The sequence below is a fragment of the Saccostrea cucullata genome, unplaced genomic scaffold (genome assembly GCF_032062105.1).
Source record: "Saccostrea cucullata isolate Sc308-1 unplaced genomic scaffold, CSIRO_AGI_Scuc_v1 ctg15454, whole genome shotgun sequence".
In the NCBI taxonomy this organism is placed as follows: Eukaryota; Metazoa; Mollusca; class Bivalvia; order Ostreida; family Ostreidae; genus Saccostrea; species Saccostrea cuccullata.
In genome coordinates, this window is record NW_026921261.1 from 323 (window position 1) to 18,593 (window position 18,271).

At 36.7% G+C, this 18,271-nt stretch overlaps 1 long non-coding RNA gene across 1 annotated transcript; it reads right to left on the bottom strand.

The window, feature by feature from the left end:
• Nucleotides 1–3,601: 3,601 nt before the first annotated feature.
• On the bottom strand, nt 3,602–18,126 carry LOC134259587 (uncharacterized). The gene is made up of 5 exons (XR_009990380.1): nt 17,918–18,126; nt 13,820–13,907; nt 13,091–13,184; nt 6,293–6,388; nt 3,602–3,725 (listed from the first exon to the last, which is right to left on the bottom strand). It is a non-coding gene; the product is annotated as an uncharacterized LOC134259587 (long non-coding RNA).
• Between the last annotated feature and the right edge of the window lie 145 nt (nt 18,127–18,271).

Consider the following 18,271-nt stretch of genomic DNA (forward strand, 5'->3'; position numbering starts at 1 on the left):
AAATGATTTGTTCTACATATATTTCTATGTAAAACTTGGATTCCCAATGTGGCCCCGCCCTATGCCCGAGGGTCATGATTTTAACAATTTAATATCTACACTACTCAAGGATGCTTCCACATAAGTTTCAGCTTTCCTGGCCTAGTGGTTCTTGAAAAGAAGATTTGTTCAATAAATCTCTATGTAAAACTTGGATTCCCTATTGTGGCCCCGCCCTATGCCCTAGGGTCATGATTTTAACAATTTAATATCTACTTTACTCAAGGATGCTTCCACATAAGTTTCAGCTTTCCTGGCCTAGTGGTTCTTGAAAAGAAGATTTTTAAAGATTTGTTCTATATTTCTAGGTAAAACTTGGATTCCCTATTGTGGCCCCGCCCTACCCCGGGGTTGTAATGATTTTAGATTAATATCTACACTACCCAAGGATGCTCCCACATAAGTTTCAGCTTTCCTGGCCCAGTGGTTCTTGAGAAGAAGATTTTTAAAGATTTGTTCTATATATTTCTAGGTAAAACTTGGATTCCCTATTGTGGCCCCGCCCTACCCCTGGTTATGTTTTTACAATTTAATATCTACAATACCCAGGAAATGCTTCCACAAAAGTTTCAGCTTTCCTGGCCCAGTGGTACGTGAGAAGAAGATTTTTAAAGATTTGTTCTTTATATTTTTATGTAAAACTTGGATTCCCTATTGTGGCCCCGCCCTACCCTCGGGGATCATGATTTTGAAAATTTTATATCTACACTACCAAAGAATGCTTCCACATAAGTTTCAGCTTTTCTGGCCCAGTGGTTCTTGAGAAAAAAATTTTTAATGATTTGTTCTATATATTTCTATGTAAAACTTGCATTCCCTATTGTTGCCCCGCCCTACCCCCGGGGGTCATGATTTTTACAACTTAATATCTACACTATCTAAGGATGCTTCCACTTAAGTTTCAGCTTTCCTGGCCAAGTGGTTCTTGAGAAGAAGATTTTTTAAAGATTTGTTCTATATATTTCTATGTAAAACTTGGATTCCCTATTGTGGCCCCGCCCTACCCCCGGGGGTCATGATTTTTACAATTTAATATCTACACTACCCAAGGATGCTTCCACATAAGTTTCAGCTTTCCTGGCCTAGTGGTTCTTGAGAAGAAGATTTTTAAAGATTTGTTCTATATATTTCTAGGTAAAACTTAGATTCCCTATTGTGGCCCCGCCCTACCCCCGGGGGTCATGATTTTAACAATTTAATATCTACACTACCCAAGGATGCTTCCACTTAAGTTTCAGCTTTCCTGGCCCAGTGGTTCTTGAGAAGAAGATTTTTAAGAATTTGTTCTATATATTTCTATGTAAAAGTTGGCTTTCCTATTGTGGCCCCGCCCTACCCCCGGGGGTCATGATTTTAACAATTTAATATTTACACTACCCAAGTATGCTCCCACATAAGTTTCAGCTTTCCTGGCCCAGTGGTTCTTGAGAAGAAGATTTTTAAAGATTTGTTCTATATATTTCTAGGTAAAACTTGGATTCACTATTGTGGCCCCGCCCTACCCCCGGGGGTCATGATTTTTACAATTTAATATGTACACTACCCAAGGATGCTTCCACATAAGTTTCAGCTTTTCTGGTCCAGTGGTTCTTGAGAAGAAGATTTTTAAAGATTTGTTCTATATATTTCTATGTAAAACTTGGATTCCCTATTGTTGCCCCGCCCTACCCCCGGGGGTCATGATTTTAACAATTTAATATCTACACTACCCCAGGATGCTTCCACATAAATTTCAGCTTTTCTGGCCCAGTGGTTCTTGAGAAGAAGATTTTTTAATGACCCCACCCTATTTTCGTATTTTCTTCATTATCTCCCCTTGGAAGGGGTCTTGGCCCTTGATTTTAACAATTTAAATTCCCCTTCACCCAAGGATGCTTTGTACCAAGTTTGGTTAAAATTGGCCCAGTGGTTCTTGAGAAGAAGTTGAAAATGTGAAAAGTTTACAGACGGACGGACGGACGGACGGACAGACAGACGGACGGACGGACGACGGACACCGGGTGATCAGAAAAGCTCACTTGAGCTTTCAGCTCAGGTGAGCTAAAAAATTTTGTCAAAAGGAATACACATACGAAATATGAATGCCATAGCCTCATCCACTCAAAAGAAATGGCAAATGTTAATGTTTTTGTTGATGAATAGACAAAGGGAAACAGACAGAGCAAAAACTATATACCCCTGAATCTTCAATCATGGGGGCATAAAAAGAATATACTAGTATGGTCCATATTTCTTATTCTTATTTAAATATTTTAAAAGAATTACAACAAGAAGCCCAGGGGCCATATCACTCACCTGAGCACTGGTCAGGAGAAAAAAAATTGAGTGACCATTGTGGCCCCACCCTACTCCTGGGGGGTCATGATTTGAACAAATTTGAATCTACACCACCTGGGGATGCTTTCAAATAAATATGATCAATCATAGCTTTACTGTTCTTAGGAAGATATTTTTTCCTATATATTCTTCTGTAAAACTTTGATCATTGCGGCCCAATCCTACCCAAAGGGGTCATGATTTGGACAAACTTGAATCTACACCACCTGCAGATGCTTCCATCTAAATATCACTAATAATGGCTTTTCAACTCTTGAGAAGAAAATTTTTGAAGATTTTTCCTATATATTCCTATGTAAAACTTTGATAGACCATTGTAGCCCCACCCTACCCCTGGGGCTCATGATTTAAACAAACTTTAATCTACACCACTTGAAGGTGCTTTCACATAAATATGACCAATCAGAGTATTACTGTTCTTGAGAAGATATTTAAAGATTTCCCCTATGTGTTCCTATGTTAAACACTGACCCTTCCCCCAGCATAGCCCCACCCTACCCCTGGGGGTCATGATTTGAACAAATTTGAATTTACACTACCTGAGGATGATTCCACATGAGTTTCATCTTTCCTGTCTCAATGGTTCTTGAGAAGAAGATTTTTAAAGATTTTTCCAATACATTCCTATGTAAAACTTTGATCGGCCATTTTGGCCCCACCCTACTCCCGGGAGTCATGATTTGAACAAACTTGAATCTACACTACTGAGGATGATTTCTCAGGAGTTTCATCTTTCCTGGCCCAGTGGTTCTTCAGAAGGAGATTTTAAAAGATTTTTCCTATATATTCCTATGTAAAACTTTGATTGGCCATTTTGGCCCCACCCTACCCCCGGGGGTCATGATTTGAACAAATTTGAATCTACACTACCTGAGGATGATTCCTTTAATTTTTCTCTAATTCATAATTATCTCCCCTTGGAAAAGGGCATGGCCCTTCATTTGAACAAACTTGAATCCCCTGTACCCAAGGATACTTTGTAGCAAGTTTGGTTGAAATTGGCCCAGTGGTTCTTGAGAAGAAGATGAAAATGTGAAAAGTTTACAACAACAACGACAACGACGACAACGACAGACAACGGACAAATTTTGGTCAGAAAAAGCTCACTTCAGCCTTTGGCTCAGGTGAGCTAAAAAGTTATAATTCAAACCTTGCAACTCAATTAGGCTAATATTACAAATAACTGTTCTCCTATCATCAACAAGAGATATATGCACATGTATTAAATATTTTACATGTACCTTGCCTGTGTCAACAACATATTTGATGTTGGGAATAGTCAGTGATGTCTCTGCCACATTAGTGGCTACAACACACAGCCTATAACCTTCTGGTGGTCGTTCAAACACCTATAGTGAAATAAAATTGAAATGTATTTAGTACATGTATAAATATTAATATAACAAGAGGTCCATGGGCCTTTTATACAGTTGGGGTCAATTACTTGAAAATGTAATTTTAAACCATAAGTTTCTGTCGAGACTGCAGCTCTACTGGTTTGTATTTATAATAAAGGAAGAGAGAAGTAGCAGTTGGATCATAAAACTGTAAAAAAGCAATAAATAAAACAAAGATCCTTAATTAAGTCTCTTTTTGTGGCAAGATTGCAATAAGACTACAACTGTAGGAGTAGCTTTTAATAAAATTTTACAGATTTTTCAATTTTAGTTACCATGGCAACATCGTTCATCAAAATCCAAAACACAAAACTGATAATTATATATCTCAGTGTAGTCTACTTGCATGCCGCATTATATTATAATCAGGCAAAAACTGTATTTGGAGTAGCATTTTGAAAGTATTTCCCAGAAATTTCTATTTTTAGTCACCAAGGCAACACTGTTCATCGAAATCAAAAACCGATATATAGAATTATGTATCTTTGTGAAATCTACTTGTGTGCCAAGCTATAATGAAATCAGACCGAAATTGTACGAGGAGTAGCATTTCAAAAGTATTTCACGGAAATTTCTCCTTTAAGTAACCATGGCAACACCATTCATCAAAATCAAAAACCAATTCACAGAATTATGTATCTTAGTGTATTCTACTTTTGTGCCAAGTTATATTGAAATCAGACAAAAACTAAAGGAGAAGTAGCATTTTGAAAAATTGTTTACAGGTAGACGGACAGCAGACGACGGACGCATTACTATTGCATTTAGCTCTTTTGGTCTATGACCAGTAGAGCTAAAAACTTTCAAATACATTTGTAATTCTTTTTCAATTACTTGCAACAATTACAATTACATTGATTTATACAAATGTAATTAGCTACTCTCAATTTAATTCTTTGAAAAATATGTAATAATTACTCAAATAAATACCTATCAATTTTTTTAAAGTAAGTACCTCCAAAATACCCTCCCAAGAGATTTTGCTGAAATTTTTACATAGCACAAAGAATGTGTTTAATAAACATGGAAATATGAACCAGACATTGAGGGTTATGTACAGAACCAGGGGGTCAAGATTTCTCTCCCCTTTCCAGTCACTCCAAAAATCATTATACAACAAATATTTTTACTCAAACAAAAATCATTATAAAATATGCATTTAATATTTTTTGAAATTATTTTCAATTTTTTTTTTATACTTTTAACTTATCTAATAATGAATTGTTTGAACAGAAATATATTACATATATGGAAATAGTGCTTATAAAACTTTTTACATTCAACAATGAAATTTAAATAATTATTTTCATGCAAACAAATTTGATACTTTTTGAAAAAAGATAGTGTTCAAAAGACGACTTTCAGATTTACAAGATATTTCCCTATTTGGGGTCAATCTGAGGTCAACAAGCATAAGACACCGTTTCCTCTCTTTACGAACTCTATGGGGCAATGTCTTACAAATAATATCCTTTTAAATATGCTTGTAATGTTTTTTTTTACGTTGCCCCATATTATGACAATTTATATAAGAAAAGTGTCAAACTTGTTTAATTAAAAGGTTTGAAAATATTTACAAGTAATTAAGCTACAAAGAAAATAGTGTGAAAAAATAAAGTATATATAAAATTTATTTTTGCAAAAAAAGAAATCTTTGCATAAATCAGTGGCATAGATAGAGTTCTGTTAAAGTGTTGAAGTTTTTTTGTTTGCTGCAAATTCAATGAAAGGCTGGTTGTCCTCCTTTCCTTATTGAAGAATATCAAATTCATAGTAATTTTTAGGTTCTTTTTTTTTTTTTTTTTTCGCTTAACAATGTGTTTTCAGGTTAAATTGTCAATCTATTTCTGGTTACCCCCCTTTCAAAAACAATACTATGTCCCTTTTTCCTCACTGTTCATTCCTCACTTTGTTTTACATATTTTGTTTGTGGGTACTCACCTTCACGAGTTTTTCAGTATGACTTTAATTGAGACTGCTGACATTTTTGTTTCCTCAACTTGTTTGTCAATAATTTACCTCATAGGGCTGGGCAAAAATATCGATATTTTGGATTGCAAAATGCAACAAAATAAGACGTAAACAACAAACAAAATGCAATATTTGCATTAGAATTAGGAAATAAATGTCTTCTAAATTGGTATTTGTGACAAATAATAATAAGTTAATCTGTAAATAATTATTTTTTCTAAAGGTGATCTTTACATTTTAAATTTGTATCAGTATAATAAAACAGTTACATGTATAGTATATCATTGAGGGAGTAAGCAAGATTCCAGTTCCCTGTGACCAGGACTATTTCCCAAGGTGCAGCACATTGTAGCTCCACCTTTATAAACACTGAGGGTCCAGGTATGAAGAAACTTGAATCCCCTTCATCAAAGGATACTTTGTAGAATTTTTGTTTGAAATGAACACAGAAAAGCTTTAGAATATTTAGCTTTTAAAACTTAATTATATTCATGGTCATGACTATTGCACCCATAATACCTTAAGTAAGATTGTTTGTAGGTACTCACCTTGACCTGTTTTTCAGTGGACAACAATGAAAACAAAGGGAGGACATACAGTGGTTCTGTACAGACTTCTTTGGAGTGACCCTCCTCTTCAGAATCCTGATTTTATAAAATTAAGATTATTATCATATTGCTATCAATGAAACAAATTTTCACAGAAAAAATAAGAAATGTAGCCTAAATTTCTTGATAGTTCTTTTCTCTTTTCACTTAAATAATGTAAGCAAATTATGTAAACAAGAAGTCTGTCAGCAAATGACCTGAAATAATTCAATATAGCCATAAAATTTCAAAAGTAAGATGCGCGTGCACATTGTCAAAATATCAAACAACGTTGTAAACAAGGGTTGCAAAAAGTAGCATGAAAACACTTATTCAAATGACCTACTTTTTTGGTTTACATCATCTCAAGACCCAAGATGCATCAACTGACAAAGTTTTGATGATTCTAAACCTATTATTTAATAAAACTTTGACCTGGTCATTCATCTGGAAAATGTAAGTCACATCCAGCATCTGAAGCAAGTGTGGTACATGTAGTGTCCATCCCTAGATGCATCATCCATCCAGCCAAGGGGCTTAACTCTGAGTGTTAAAAGTGTTTGACAAGTGACCAGGCAATTTTTTTCAAAATATGCAAACTCAGACTATCAGGTAGTATAGGTAGCTAGCTGTCAGTCAAATCAGAAGCTGTTTTTTGTTTAATGATTGACAGGCTGTAAATAATTAATCTTGAATCAGGTAGATTTTTAGGGCATTAATGTAAAACTGGGTGTTTAATGCATTGAGTTCGTCCTTTGATATCAAAGATGATCATAATAACATCTTGACTGTCTGTTTCCATGTTTTATTGTGAATGTGAAGATGGCTGATGAGTCCAATCTTCGCATGGAACGTCCTTCCACAAACTAGACAGGAAGGTCCAAGTGGAGTGTCAACAGATGCTTCTCTCTCTTTACACTTTGTACATTTTTTGTGCTGCCAGGTACATGATCTTTTCCTGGTACAGGTTTGCCCCCATCTTCATGCTTGAGTGCCAGGCATTGTGATCAAGTGCTAAGTTTTCCCATTTTGTAGGTTCTATATGGAACAGCTTTATGGACACTTTTAGGGAATTTTTGTATCATATTTTTCTGACGACCTCTGGAAAGTGTACCATTTACTAGCTTGCCGTATAGAAGCTGCTTCAGGAAGTGTGTGTCATGCATTCTACGCCGGCTATTTGTTTGTAAGATTGTATTCTAGTTCAAAACACGACGAATAAGCGTATATTACGCAAATTGTCAAATTTGTAAACTATGCATAACTCACTTGCTATATTTTATTTTGGCAAAGGTAAAAAGGTTTAACATTTGGTCATTAAACATGCACAGGGTTCCCCTTTATTAATAGCAAATATCACGTCATTTCGATCTCGCATTGTGCGATTATTCCTAAAAATAAACTAGAACTGTCCAAACGGGACAAAATACCCCCCGCCGGGTTTTTCAGAAGTAAGTTTTTCCATAATAAAGATATGTATCACATATGAATTATGAAATTTTTCTTCCAGTGACCATGACGTTCCTCAAATGACCTTGGGTCAAGGTCATGACACACCCTTGGGTCATGGGCAATCTTTGTGTGAAATGAGAATCTACCAAGTTTATCCATAAGAAAGATATGGACGGACACAAATTATGAATTTTACTTCCAGTGACCTTGAACTTCTCCAAATGACCTTGGGTCAAGGTCATGACACACCCTTAGGTCATGAGCAATCTTTGGGTGAAATGAGAACCTACCAAGTTTATCCATAAGAAAGGTATGGACCGGAGACGAATTATGAACTTTTTCTTCCGGTGACCTTGAACTTCCAAAAATGACCATGGGTCAAGGTCATAACACACCCCTGGGTCATGGGCAATCTTTGCATGAAATGAGAACCTACCAAGTTAATCCATAAAAAAGATGTAGACCAGACACGAATTATTAACTTTTTCTTCCAGTGACCTTGAACTTCCCCAAATGACCTTGGGTCAAGGTCATGACACACCCTTGGGACATGGGCAATCTTTGCATGAAATGAGAACCTACCAAGTTTATCTATAAAAAAGATGTATACCGGACACGAATTATAAACTTTTTCTTCCAGTGACCTTGAACTTCCCCAAATGACCTTGGGTCAAGGTCATGACACACCCTTGGGTCATGGGCAATCTTTGTGTGAAATGAGAACCTACCAAGTTTATCCGTAAGAAAGATATGGACCGGACACGAATTATGAACTTTTTCTTCTGGTGACCTTGAACTTCCCCAAATGACCTTGGGTGAAGGTCATGACACACCCTTAGGTCATGGGCAATCTTTGTGTGGAGTAGTAGATTATAATGTCCCTCCGTAAGAAAGATATGGACCGGACACGTTTGCACAGACAGACGGACAGACGGACAAGGTGATTCCTATATACCCCCCCCAAACTTCGTTTGCGGGGGGGTATAAAAATACCACGAAAACGTATATACCACGAAAACACATGACGGGACGGTACATGTTAAATATGGTACACTGTCCAGGTCTCACATGCATAAAGTTGAGTTGTCAGTACAACTGCTCTGTACACACTAAGCTTTGTTGTTAATGCATTTAGGGTGCAATCGTCTGTAAACAGAAAATTCTCAGTCTTTCAATGTGGACCTTGGTCTTTACTCTCAGACGCTGCAGACTGAAGACTCCCCCATCCGTACGACGTCTGATGTCAATGCCTGGATCATTTTCCGAGAAGGCATCTGTAAGCATAGCTGCGAACATCAAGCTGAACAACATTGGGGCAAGAACACAGCCTAGCTTGATACCATTCAAGACCTCAATAGGAACAGATTGATTCCCATCAAGAGCGTGGGCCTACATGCCATCATGAAATTGATGCACCATATTGATGAATCTTGGTGGATACCCAAATTTCCATAATTAACCATAAGCCTGTTCTCTTTACGGTTTCAAAAGCTTTTGCGAGGTCTATGGACATTGTGTATAGGCTGCTATTCTGTTTCTAACATTTTTACTCCTGGAAAGATTCTTGCCCATATACCTGGTAATTCTGAACAGATTTCTTTGCCACCTTGAAAATGGACTACAACCAGAGAGTCAGTATGGTTTACAGGCAGCAAATATCATGTCCACTGTTCAACAGCCTGAACAAACCCCATACTGACTCTCTGGTTGTAGCCCTTTTTCAAGGTGGTGAAGAAATCTGTTCAGAATTATATGGGCAAGAGTCTTTCCAGCAATGGGCAGGAGTGAGACTCCTCTGTGGTTGTCACAGAAATTTGTTGCCTTTATGTTTATAGAGTTGGACTATTGAGGCATCTTTTAATTCCTGTGGTAGGGTTTCATTTTTCCACATTGACTGGAAGAGTTTGGTCAATTTCTGAATCATCAGTGGTCCAGCAGATTAAAAAATCTCAGTTGGAATAGTGTCAGCTCCCAGAGCATTGCCTGTTGATATAGCTTTCACACTCTCTCTGGCAGATGGAGGGTCGTCAAGTGCTGTGTCTACTGGGATCTGAGGTTGTCGATTTATGGCATCATTGCTGATTGAAGATGGCCTGTTTAGAACCAAATTGAAATGCTCTGCCCACCTCAAGAATACGGGGCTTAATTGTCAGTTATAATTATGGTTCCATCAGCTGAGAGCAGTGTTGATGTACCAGTAGGCTGAGGTCCATACAGCATTCTTATGGCTTGATAAAAGCATTTGGAGTTGTGGGTGTCAGCATAACCCTGAATTTCTTCCGCCTTTTGGCTTAGCCATCTGTCTTTCATATGCCTTAGTTCGGTCTGCACACTCTGCTTCATTTGGTGAAGAACAGCTCTATTGGCTGGGGTCTTGTTTTAAAAGTTTTGCTTTAAGAGTCTGTACTTTTTCTTTAAGCAGTTTGTCTATGGCCTCGTTTTTTTCATTAAACCATTCCTGATGTGCATGGTCATTTTAGGACCTAGCGTGTCAAAACATCCAGAGTGTACAGTGTTCGTAAACTCTGCCCAGTCCTGCTCAATGTTTCCAGAGCACAGAGGCAATGACTCAAGTTTTTTGTCCAAAAGGTCCTCATAGAACTTGTCATCATATCATCAGGTTTGTCCTGGTTGGGGCATAGCAACTGTCAATTGGGCACTTCTCTTGCCTTTTTATTTCAGACCAATCGTCATACCGTAAATCTGGAAATTTTTACGTGGATTTATTTTTGCGAATTTGGGTCAAAAAGCTATTGCTTAAATTTTACGCTTCAAAATTTTGCAAATTGTCACTGGCGCTAAAAATCACTTAAGATTTTCATATCAGTTTATGTTTCAATTTAGTATGCACAGTTAGAATATCACTAACATACTCGCAACGTGGCAAGAAATTGCCGGATCGCTCCTAAACAATTTTGAAGATAAAAATACTAAAGGATTTGCACTGAAAATAACTTCTAAGTTAATAACAAACCTTTTAGAGGTTGTACAGTGAAACCTGTCTAATCCGACATGCACTGGGAGACAAATTTTGTGTCGGGATAGACAGGGTGTCGGATTGCACAGTGTTAAAAACATGGAAAATACTCAAATGGGAAAGAAATTTTACGTCGGAATTCACAGTGTGTCGGATTATTCAGGTGTCGGATTAGACGGTTTTCACTGTATATGCCTTTTAACCTAAAATATACTGTATACAGGGAAATTTTCGCCCCCGTTTTATTTTTGCCCCTTTCGCCCTCTCCTTGATTGGGCGAATTTAAAACGGGGCAAATTCAAATTACACCCCATAATTTCTTAAACAGAACTATGACTGGGCGAATTTAAGACGGGGCAAAATTGTTAACAAGTTCAAAAGGGCGAAAATAACACAGGGCGAAAATAACCCTGTATACAGTAATCCAAATAAAGACAAAAATATAATTAATTTTCTCAACGTTTGTTTTTTTCTCACATAATTTACATGCCGTGATTACATTTGGAACTCTCTAGTAAAAGCACTGAGCTCCAGTTATCACCCGTGTTGATACATGGTTGGATAAAAATAACTGGTCTCTCTATCTTGGCAAAATAATTACAAGAGGCCCATGGGCCTTATAGGTCACCTGAGCATTATGCAACAACTTTCCTGAGATTGAATTTGATTCAAGTTATAAGCCAGATGATATGGCATTCACAATTTTGAAAGAGGCACCATTGATCATCATAACAATACACTTAGCAGTTGCTTAGTTTGTTTACTTAATACCCATACCCAGGGTAGGGGAACAAAAAATGCATTTCAACTAATCAGTAATATTCAGCAATAATCTGTAGTGCCCCTACCACACATAAACCCCTGACCCTTAAGCCTTGATATTTGATTAATACCAAGGAGCAGATTTCAAACCACTCATTCATTTTCAGTATATAAGAACAGCCCCCCCTCTATGGTACCCCTGACCCTGGGGCCTTGAAATTCACAATTCTGGAAGATTAGGGCCCTTGTCCATCATAACTATATAGGTAGTTCATCTGCTTAATACCCTCGAGCAGAGAAGAAAATTTTCATAGAATTCATGTATTTTCACAATGTAATCAATAGAGCCCCGCCCTAACACCAGAAACCCTGACCCTGGGGCCATAAAATTCATAATTTTGGTAGAGGCACTCTTGCTTATCATAACTATGCACTTAGTTAGTTTATTTATTACCCAGGAGCAGAGAAGAAAATTTTCAAAGAATTCATGTATTTTCACTATATAATCAATATAGCCCCGCCCTAACACCAGAACCCCTGACCCTGGGGCCATAAAATTCACAATTTTGGTAGAGGCACTCTTGCTCATCATAACTATGTACTTAGTTAGTTTAATTAATACCCAGGAGCAGAGAAGAAAATTTTCAAAGAATTCATGTATTTTCACTATATAATCAATAGAGCCCCGCCCTAACACCAGAACCCCTGACCCTGGGGCCATAAACTTCACAATTTTGGTAGAGACACTCTTGCTCATCATAACTATGTACTTAGTTGGTTTATTTAATACCCAGGAGCAGAGAAGAAGATTTTCAAAGAAATAATGCATTTTCACTACCTACTTATTTAGCCCCGCCCTAGCACTAGAACCGCTGACCCCAGGGCCATGAATTTCACAATTTTGGCAGAGGACTCAATGCTGATTACAATCATACAAACAGTTTGACTGCTTGATGTCTAGGAGTAAAGAAGAAGATTTTTAAAGATAGCATTAATTTTAGTGGTTTTGGCCCCACCCCTCAGGCCCCAGGGGGGGCAGGGATCATGAAATTCATAATTTTTGTTCCCCTTCACCCATAGATGATTTGTGTCAAATTTGGTTGAAATTGGTTCAGTGGTTGCAGAGAAGAAGCTGAAAATGTTCAAATGTTAACGCACGACGCACATCGCACGACGCACGACGACGGACGAAAACGGATAGCAATAGGTCACCAGAGTTTACTCAGGTGACCTAAAAAAGGGACACACCGTCTCAGTGCTTGTCAAACCATCGGACGATATTGCATACAAAGAGGGCAATTTACACGCAAAGTTAATTAGCTTGTAGTTACAGTAGTATAAACAGGTTTCCTTTAAAAAATGACCAGTGCTTACCGATGCCTATTCACTGACTTAAAAATAGACACCAACTTTCTGAAGAAAAAAATTCTTTACATGTTGATTTATTTTTAAGAAAAATATTTTTGTGAATGCATTGCACGCGCAAATTTGCTAAAAAATTATCTACAGCAAAAATTTCCAGATTTATGGTAGCGCAATGGTTATTCCCTTTGGGTAACCATACATACACTCTCATCTGGTTCCTTGTCATCTAATAATTCCAGATCAGAATCACTTGTCAATTCTTGCTCTTCTTCTATAGCTACTGGATGTACAGAGTAACTGAAATCAAAAACATATAAGCCAAATACAATTTATTACAGGATTATATTTATTATATAATTAAAAGAACCTGACTTTATTTCATTGCAACTAAAACAGATTTAAAAATTTCAAATTAATATGACTGGCAATATTTATTTACTTTGTCTGCTTCTCTCTTTGCAATTTAAACTAGGACTTCAGCAAATGAAAACAAGTAATAAGTTGCATCATTTAAGAAATAAGATATCATTTTTTTTTAGAGTTTCATTGGGATATGACATGAAGTCGGTCACATAATCAAATTCTATAACGCCCAAAGGGTGACGACACAAAAAGCTGATTATTGAAGAATAGACGATAGAAAATCTACACAGTTACAGCCAGTAAAATATGCGTAACAAACAGGTTGGAATAAATATATAGTATATTTTTGCAAGAAAATTTGCCTTTTTGTTAAATACTCTTTTTTACAGAAAGTAAATAATTAGGATAACCATGCTGAAGTGCAACATGTGACTATGTCAATCACATGACTAATTAGTATAAACCAGTGTCATCTAACATATACATGTATCCCTAGAAGCTTTGTTTGCTAAGGCATAATAATGTGACTCCACCGTAAAACTTTTTCTTTGTATACAAAATTTAAATACCTGTCTAGATTTATTGTTGGAAATATGTCCCCTTTCTTCTTGTCAGCTTTTTTCCATTTCTGTTTCCTATTCTTCTTAATATTAGCATCTAAATTAAATTTTAAAATATGTAAACGCATACTCAAAACGTATTTTCCCTGCAATGTTATACTTTCCCATTTTTCCATTTGCTCACCATTTGTTTAAGGCCTAGAAAAAAAATATGTTTGTTTCCGCTTTCCCGACCGACCCTAATTTATAGTGCCGACCCTAAAATTTTTTTTATGCTTTAGTCCCATGAAGTGCAAGATTTCACCCAGGGAATCATAGTCTCCAATTTTGCAAGCTTTTCAAGACAAAAAGAAGTTTGAGTCACCTTTCTATTATAAGTTTAAGTCACAGAAATGCTTGAAAACACCATTTCTTTTGTCATTAATGTTACTTCTATACATGTTTTGATTAAAGAAGTAAAAAAAAAAAATTCCAAAAAAAAAAATGCCTACCTACCTACCCTATATTTTTTCAGCCTGAAAGCGGAAACAAACATATTTTTTTTCTAGGCCTAAGGTGTGTTCACCTTTTGCTCTCCAGTCAGTTATGTGTTCACATTGCCCTTGTATTCAACATTCACAAAACATTTACTTACCGTTCAGAATTTATTGTCATTCGGAACTCTAAAGTGTAAGGACTTATATTTTTGTAGGTAAGTCTTTACAGGTTTTTTTATGTAATACCTGGTAACTAATGTACAGTGTTAGAAGAATCATCATTTTGGAATACAAGATGTGTTTATGAAACACTGATGTCCCCATATGGCAACATAGCGAGATTTAAAATTTTCTCAAATGCAAATCAATCATGTTGTTACTCAAAGTAAGACCTTCTCACAAGGAATACAAATGAGAAATATAAAAGCCTAGCACCACCTGTTCAAAAGTTATGGTCAAGAAGTAGGTTAACTTTTTTAAAAAGTAGGTCAAACTCCAGGATCAAGGTCAAAGGGTCAAGGTTGTTGGTTTCTAAAGAAAACCCTTCTAATGGGTGTTGTCTTCATCCACTCGATTGACATTGTTTTAATGGTCCCTGAGAAGCTGAGAATCTTTACACAAAGATGGATGAAAAGAGAATTAATGGTAAACTAGTAAGAAACAGAGTAAAAACAATATGCTGTTAAACTTTGTTTCGTAGATGTTATATTCAGTGGTTGGTACACTGTATTTGCTATGGTATGGTACTGTAAATCACTTTTTATTCGCGAGAACTTTTGTCGGAATTACACGAGACAGTATGCTCGCGAAAATTTAATTCTCGCGTATATTAGTATTCCTTTGGATTATATTGAGCAAAAACCACCATTCGCGAAAATTTTGTCTTGCTAATCATGAGTCAATGACTATCTCGCAAAAATAAGGTGTCACGAAAATTGAGTGATCTACAGTACACTGTATTGGAGATATCAGTATTTTAGTTACTGAAGTTCTTTCTTTTCCTAAATTGGAGTAGGCTAGAACAAATGGTTTTGATAGTGGTTTTAATAACAATTTCATTCTAACCCCCCCCCCCTTGAAAAGGGGAAGGGTAATTAGTAATCGTTATGTCCGTTCGTCCGTATGTCTAGATGTCCATCTATCTGTTATGCTTTTGGGTACCCATCTCCTATTCGCAACTCCTCTCATACCACTGAATGAAATTTTATGAAACTTTCACAGAATCTTTATTACATATTGCCATTTTGCATCTCCTATTTTACTTTTTGATCTGACACATATTTTGGGTTTCCCATAGCAAAACATGGACATTGCCATTATATTCATATGGAAGGCTGGGGGTATCATTTAGTGAGCTCATTGCTCACAATACCTCTAGTTTATTCATAACAAGAGGCCCATGGGCCACATCGCTCACCTGAGCACCAAGGGTAGGACTAGTATAAAATGGCTTTTTATTGTAAAGTTTAAATCCAAAAGTAGTCCCATGACCAATCATGGATTTGCTATTTTTTAGAAAATGATTGAGAAGAAGATTTTTAAAGAATTTTCCTATATATTTCTATGTAAAACTTTGGTCGGCCATTTTGGCCCCGCCCTACCCCCGGGGGTCATGATTTGAACAAACTTGAATCTACACTACCTGAGCATGCTTCCATATAAATATGATGAATTATGGCTTTGTCATTCTTGAGAAGAAGATTTTTAAAGAATTTTCCTATATATTTCTATGTAAAACTTTGGTCGGCCATTTTGGCCCCCCCCTACCCCCGGGGGTCATGATTTGAACAAACTTGAATCTACACTACCTGAGGATGCTTCCATATAAATATGATGAATTATGGCTTGGTCATTCTTAAGAAGAAGATTTTTAAAGAATTTTCCTAAATATTTCTATGTAAAACTTTGGTCAGCCATTTTGGCCGCGCCCTACCCCTGGGGGTCATGATTTGAACAAACTTGAATCTACACTACATGAGGATGCTTCCCTATAAATATGATGAAATTTGGCTTGGTCATTCTTGAGAAGAAGATTTTTAAAGAATTTTCATATATATTTCTATGTAAAACTTTGGTTGGCCATTTTGGCCCCGCCCTACCCCCGGGGGTCATGATTTGAACAAACTTGAATCTACACTACCTGAGCATGCTTCCATATAAATATGATGAATTATGGCTTTGTCATTCTTGAGAAGAAGATTTTTAAAGAATTTTCCTATATATTTCTATGTAAAACTTTGGTCGGCCATTTTGGCCCCGCCCTACCCCCGGGGGTCATGATTTGAACAAACTTGAATCTACACTACCTGAGCATGCTTCCATATAAATATGATGAATTATGGCTTTGTCATTCTTGAGAAGAAGATTTTTAAAGAATTTTCCTATATATTTCTATGTAAAACTTTGGTCGGCCATTTTGGCCCCGCCCTTACCCGGGGGGTCATGATTTGAACAAACTTGAATCTACACTACATGAGCATGCTCCCATATAAATATGATGAATTATGGCTTTGTCATTCTTGAGAAGAAGATTTTTAAAGAATTTTCCTATATATTTCTATGTAAAACTTTGGTCAGCCATTTTGGCCCCGCCCTACCCCCGGGGGTCATGATTTGAACAAACTTGAATCTACACTACCTGAGCATGCATCCATATATATATGATGAACTATGGCTTTGTCATTCTTGAGAAGAAGATTTTTAAAGAATTTTCCTATAATTATATTTCTATGTAAAACTTTGGTTGGCCATTTTGGCCCCGCCCTACCCCCGGGGGTCATGATTTGAACAAACTTGAATCTACACTACCTGAGCATGCTTCCATATAAATATGATGAATTATGGCTTTGTCATTCTTGAGAAGAAGATTTTTAAAGAATTTTCCTATATATTTCTATGTAAAACTTTGGTCGGCCATTTTGGCCCCGCCCTACCCCCGGGGGTCATGATTTGAACAAACTTGAATCTACACTACCTGAGCATGCTTCCATATAAATATGATGAATTATGGCTTTGTCATTCTTGAGAAGAAGATTTTTAAAGAATTTTCCTATATATTTCTATGTAAAACTTTGGTCGGCCATTTTGGCCCCGCCCTTACCCGGGGGGTCATGATTTGAACAAACTTGAATCTACACTACATGAGCATGCTCCCATATAAATATGATGAATTATGGCTTTGTCATTCTTGAGAAGAAGATTTTTAAAGAATTTTCCTATATATTTCTATGTAAAACTTTGGTCGGCCATTTTGGCCCCGCCCTACCCCCGGGGGTCATGATTTGAACAAACTTGAATCTACACTACCTGAGGATCTTTCCCCATAAGTTTCATCTTTCCTGGCACAGTGGTTCTTGAGAAGAAGATTTTTAAAATATACCACTAAATTTTCATTAATTCCCAATTATCTCCCCTTGAATAAGGGCGTGGCCCTTCATTTGAACAAACTTGAATCCCCTTCACCCAAGGATACTTTGTGGCAAGTTTGGTTGAAATTGGCCCAGCGGTTCTTGAGAAGAAGTCGAAAATGTGAAAAGTTTACAGACAGACAGACGGACAGACGGACGCCAGACAAAATGTGATCAGAAAAGCTCACTTGAGCCTTCGGCTCAGGTGAGCTAAAAATCAATACCTTTGTGTGTGCCACTGACAGGAAAAGTGTTCTTCAGTTTTTTACAAAGTGTATATACTTCTTGTTGTCCCGTTACAAACACCAGTATTCCTCCACTAGGAAGCAGTCTGTGAATTTTGCAAATCTGAAATCAAGCAAAATAATAGCTATTCAATAAAACCTTCCTAAACTTGCAAAATCACCTCTTTACACCATAAGCTTATCATTACTAGTAAATTACTTACTACTTTTTTCTGCAATTATTCATAAATACATGTAAGGTGAAAATTTTTCATTTCGATGAAATAACCACCTAAACTGCTAGTCACATCTGACAATACAATACCACAAATAGATCTTCTTATTTACCACATA